The sequence below is a fragment of the Nicotiana sylvestris genome, chromosome 12 (assembly GCF_000393655.2).
Source record: "Nicotiana sylvestris chromosome 12, ASM39365v2, whole genome shotgun sequence".
NCBI classification, from domain to species: Eukaryota; Viridiplantae; Streptophyta; class Magnoliopsida; order Solanales; family Solanaceae; genus Nicotiana; species Nicotiana sylvestris.
In genome coordinates this window covers 10,288,163-10,294,218 of record NC_091068.1, presented here as the reverse complement: position 1 = coordinate 10,294,218, position 6,056 = coordinate 10,288,163, and positions in this window count along the sequence as shown.

Genomic DNA, 6,056 nt, shown 5'->3' with positions numbered 1-6,056 from the left:
CTTATTTTTACATTTATCTTCATGAACTACGCTTGGTTTGATTCGTGCGGGGTCACGATACGTAGGCAATCTCCATAAGATTCGACCATAACCGAAAAGGAAACAAAAAGAATGAAAAGGAAAATATAAGGAAAACCAAGAAAAATAGAAAGAAAGAAAAGAGCGGAAAAACAAGAGAGAGAAAAGAAAACGCACAAGAGAGGGATAAGGCGAGGAGAAGAAAAATGAAACAAGGAATGAAATGCCGGGATGACGCATGCAATCGGGCAAACGCATAATAGAAAGGAATAACTGTATAAGTGCATTCATGCCAACGTGTGGTTGTTAAATCTGTTAAGACCTAATCGCTAACAAAGTGGTTGTCTAAATGTGTGATATCAGGCAGGTGGTTAATTGATTGGCAATTCTGGCAACTCATCCATACAACACCCGGTCGAAAGATCAAGTAAAAATGACAGGGCAGGATTCGGAAATCAGCATCGTAGACCCTTCGAATGAGGTTGAGGTAACAGATGTGGGTGCTATGAAAGAAGAGATGAGGAAATTAAAAGCACAAATGGCTGAAATGCATCAGGCATGGTCGCAGGGACACCCAGCACCACTATATCCTGCCAACCCATCTTACATCCCACCCTTGGCTCAAGCTCAGGAGCCTATCACTCCCCACGCATCTTCAGCTTTCCCTTATCAGGCCCAGGGTTATGGTACCACGTCATACACTCCCCCAGCTCCACCCTCCCACTCAAAACCCTCCTCCACCAAATGTTCCCGTCTTTGTGGCACCTCCCCCAGCTCCACTACATAGATCATCCAGTGAGCCGCTATTCCAAGCTCACGACACCCAATATTACCCTCCCGAACCCACTTTCAAAGCGCCTGAGCCATATACCTCCTCTCCCCATTTTGAAATCCCGGGAGAAGTTGAGAAACCGGTTAAGAATGCAGAACAAGAGGAGGTGATTCGTAAAGTCAAAAGCCTGGAGCAATCCTTCAGGAACATGCATGGTTTAGGAAACCAAGTTAGTGTCGCATACAAAGATTTGTGCCCTTTTCCTGATGTACAGTTGCCTGCGGGGTTTAAAATGCCGAAGTTTGACTTATATGAGGGGCACGGTGACCCAGTAGCCCATCTGCGTGGTTTCTGTAGCAAAATGAGAGGGGCCGGGGGAAAAGATGAGTTGTTGATAGCATATTTCGGGCAAAGCCTGAGCGGGTCAGCACTAGAATGGTATACGAGGCAAGACCCCGGCCGATGGTATACATGGGATGATTTGGCCCAGGCATTCATTGGCCATTTCCAATATAACCTCGAGATAGTCCCTGATCGTCTGTCATTGTTGAAACTAGAAAAGAAGCCTGGGGAAAGTTTTAGAGAGTTTGGTTTCCGCTGGAGGGAACAAGCTGCAAGGGTTGATCCTCCCATGCGGGAGAGTGAGATGGTAGATTACTTCTTGCAAACATTGGAACCTACCTATTTTGGTCATCTAGTGACATCTGTCGGGAAGTCGTTTAATGAAGTGGTAAAGATGGGAGCCATGATTGAAGAAGGATTGAAATCTAACAAGATCTTGAGCTATTCTGCGTTGAAAGCAACCACCCAGGCCATCCAAAGCGGTACTGGTGGTGTGCTAGGGAAGAAGAAGAAAGAAGAAGTTGCTACAGTTGAAGCTAATATTTGGTCCAGGCACAATAATCGTCCACTCTACTACAACCAACCCAGACCCCACCACCCAAACTATCAATATGCCCCATATGGTCCACCACAACAGTATTATCCACCACCAGAACCACAATTTTCTATTCACCACGCCCAGACCTACACTCAACCCCCAGTGCACTCGCAATGGCGTACACCAAGTCCCCAAAATACACAGCCACACCCACAAAACACCTATCCACCTCCCAGGGCTAACAGACCAGGAACCAGCTTCCGCCCAAACCAAGCTTTTAGAAATGAGAAGGCCCCAAACAAAAAAACATTTACTCCGCTGGGAGAATCTTACACTTCTCTCTTCCACAGATTGAAACAGTTGGGGATGCTGACCCCAGTTGAATCCAAAGCACCAAATCCTCTTCCCAGAAACCTGGACCACTCTGTTAGCTGCGAGTATTGCTCAGGGATGCCGGGGCACGATACTGAAAAATGTTGGAAGTTGAAAAACGCAATCCAAGAGCTCATTGATAATCGTCGTATTGAGGTACAGGCTCCAGAGGCCCCGAACATCAATCAAAATCCGTTACCAGCGCATTATGAGGCCAACATGATCGAACTGATACATAAGGGGGCAGAGCCTAAGAAACCTTCGCAGGTGGTTATGGTGATTCGTTCTACGGAAACCAAAGAAAAGACAGTGAGTGCAAGGCCAGTGGTTCAGTTAAAAGCAGTAGAAGACAAGCCAGTGCTAGTAATGGGAAAGGGATCGTTTGTGGCCGAGAAAAAGCAGGAGCCAGTCAAGATAGTGGTACCAAGGTCAGTATCCATGCCCGTGGTGGTCGTGAAGGGAGTCTATATAGAGCCGGTTGTCATAAAACCGGTAGTCCAGTTACCCATGGTTGATAGCAAAGCCGTACCCTGGAAATATGACAAAGTAGTGGTGACATACAAAGGAAAGGAAATTGAGGAAGAAAGTTGTGAAGCACAGGGACTGACCCGGTCAGGACGTTGTTTCGCCCCTGAAGAGTTGAGAAAAGCTAAGGGCGCAAAAGACAATCCAGTGCCAGTTAAAAAAGCTGTAACGGAAGAAGAGGCAGAAGAGTTTCTGAAAAATATGAAAGGACAAGATTATTCCATTGTTGAGCAACTGAGAAAAACACCGGCCCAAATCTCGTTGTTGTCATTATTAATTCACTCTGATGAGCATTGCCGAGCTTTAATGAAGATATTGAATGAGGCTCATGTGCCTGACAAAATTTCAGTAAACCATTTAGAGACAATTGCCAACAAGATCTTTGAAGTGAACAGGATAGCATTTTCTGATGATGAATTGCCTATGGAAGGCACAGAACACAACAAGGCTCTCTATTTGACGGTCAAATGTGAAGGTTCAATGGTTACTCGGGCACTAATCGATAACGGGTCGAGCGCTAATATTTGCACGTTATCCACATTGAACAAGTTAAAGATTGATGAGGATAGAATCCGCAAAAATAGCATTTGTGTTCGAGGGTTCGATGGAGGGGGAACAAACACAGTAGGGGATATTGTACTCGAATTGACTATTGGCCCAGTCGAGTTCACGATGGAATTTCAGGTGTTGGATGCTGCAGTATCCTATAATCTTTTGTTGGGTCGACCGTGGATTCATGCGGCAAAAGCCGTGCCCTCCACACTGCACCAAATGATCAAATTCGAGTGGGACAGACAAGAAATTGTGTTACATGGGGAAGATCCCACATGCGCCATGAATGATGCCATTGTACCCTTTATAGAGACCGAAGATGATAAGGGGCCATGGGTGTATCAGATCCTCGACACGGTTCCGGTGAGCAGGGTGCCTGAGGGTAAAAGCATGCCATGTCCTAGGGTGTCAGCTGCGACCGTCATGGTAGTGTCAGAAATGTTGAATAACGGGTTCGTGCCCGGGAAGGGTTTGGGGGTTGAACTGCAGGGCATTACTCAACCTGTGTCTTTGCCCAAAAATCTGGACACCTTCGGGTTAGGGTTCAAACCAACAGCGGCAGATGTCAGAAAGGCCCGTAAATTGAAGAAGAAAGCTTGGGTGCTCCCTAAACCAATTCCTCGATTGTCCAGGTCCTTCGTCAGACCAAGTATTAAGAAACAGTCATTGGCAAAGATGCCAGGTTCGTTAATTGAGGCGGATGGGAATTTGGATAAGGTGTTTGAGAAAATATTTGCTGAAGTAAACATGGTTGAGGCCGGGGAAGGGTCAAGCAGAGCAGACATACAGTACATCGGACCACGTGCTAACATCAACAATTGGGAAGCTACTCCTCTTCCAGTTCGGAGGGAGTCGTGGTAGTGGGTTTTGTTTTCCTTTTTGTCACCTGGATTATTCCAGGGTTTGTAATCCAGTTGTTATGTTCCGTCCGTTTGGATGAGTTAAAACCTTGTTGTCTTTACGTTTAATGAAATGCAATTTTCTTCGTCCCTAATTCTCTTTCCATTTTCTTTTCTTTTCTTTGTACAGTTCTTTTTATGCTGATATCAATGACATGACATGCATGAGGAATCTTCGGCCCAGTTTTAAAAGCCAATCTAGTTCAGAAGTAATAATACAAGAGATCGAGTGTGATGATGGGGTGGATTGTAATAATGATGAAGCTTATGAGGAAATTAGTAAAGAATTAAGTCACTTTGAAGAAAAACCCAAACCTAACCTAAATGACACAGAAGCAGTTAATCTAGGGGACCAAGACAATGTACGGGAAACTAAAATAAGTGTTCATTTGGAGCCACAACTCAAGGAGGAGATAATTAAAGTATTGCATGAGTACAAAGACATTTTTGCATGGTCATATGATGATATGCCGGGTCTAAGCACCGATTTGGTGGTTCATAAATTGCCCACTGATCCAGCACTCCTCCCTGTCAAGCAAAAGTTGAGAAAGTTCAAAACAGACATAAGTGTGAAGATCAAAGAAGAGATCACCAAGCAGTTTGAGGCAAGGGTCATTCAGGTTACACGGTACCCCACTTGGTTAGCCAATGTCGTGCCTGTGCCAAAGAAAGATGGCAAGACCAGGGTGTGCGTCGATTATCGAGACCTTAACAAGGCAAGCCCAAAAGATAATTTCCCACTGCCCAACATCCATATACTGATCGACAATTGTGCCAAACATGATATTGGCTCTTTTGTGGATTGTTATGCGGGTTATCATCAGATTCTAATGGACAAGGAAGATGCAGAAAAGACAGCATTCATCACGCCGTGGGGAACGTATTGTTATCGGGTCATGCCGTTTGGTTTGAAAAATGCTGGGGCAACTTATATGAGGGCCATGACAACTATCTTCCATGATATGATACATAAAGAAATCGAGGTATACGTGGATGATGTGATCGTGAAGTCTAGACAGCAATCCGACCATGTCAGAGATTTGCGAAAATTCTTTCAAAGGCTTCGCAGGTACAATCTTAAGCTCAATCCTGCGAAATGTGCTTTCGGGGTGCCATCTGGGAAGTTGTTGGGATTTATAGTTAGCCGGAGGGGTATTGAATTAGACCCGTCAAAAATCAAAGCTATTCAGGAGTTGACACCTCCAAGAAACAAAACCGAGGTGATGAGTTTGTTGGGAAGACTGAACTATATCAGCAGGTTCATTGCTCAGCTCACGGCAACGTGTGAACCAATTTTCAAATTGTTAAAGAAAGATGCCGCGGTCAAATGGACTGATGAATGCCAGGAGGCTTTTGATAAGATAAAGAGGTATTTGTCAAACCCACCCGTGCTGGTCCCACCAGAACCAGGGAGACCTTTGATTCTATATCTGACAGTTGTGGACAGTTCATTCGGCTGTGTACTGGGGCAGCATGATGTTACGGGCAGAAAGGAGCAGGCTATCTACTATCTCAGTAAGAAGTTCACATCTTACGAGGTCAAGTATACTCATCTGGAAAGGACATGTTGTGCCCTAACTTGGGTGGCACAGAAATTGAAACATTACTTGTCATCTTACACCACTTACCTTATATCTCGCTTGGACCCATTGAAGTATATTTTCCAGAAACCCATGCCCACAGGAAGGCTTGCAAAGTGGCATATCTTACTTACAGAGTTCGACATTGTCTATGTGACACGGACTGCCATGAAAGCACAGGCATTAGCCGATCACTTGGCTGAAAACCCCGTTGATGAAGATTATGAGCCTTTGAAAACTTATTTCCCTGATGGAGAGGTAATGCACATTGATGAATTAGAACAAGCTGAGAAGTCAGGATGGAAACTTTTCTTTGATGGGGCTGCAAATATGAAGGGTGTGGGAATAAGAGCAGTACTTATTTCGGAAACAGGTCAGCATTACCCCGTTACAGCTCGGCTTCATTTCTACTGTACAAACAACATGGCAGAATATGAGGCGTGTATATTGGGATTGAG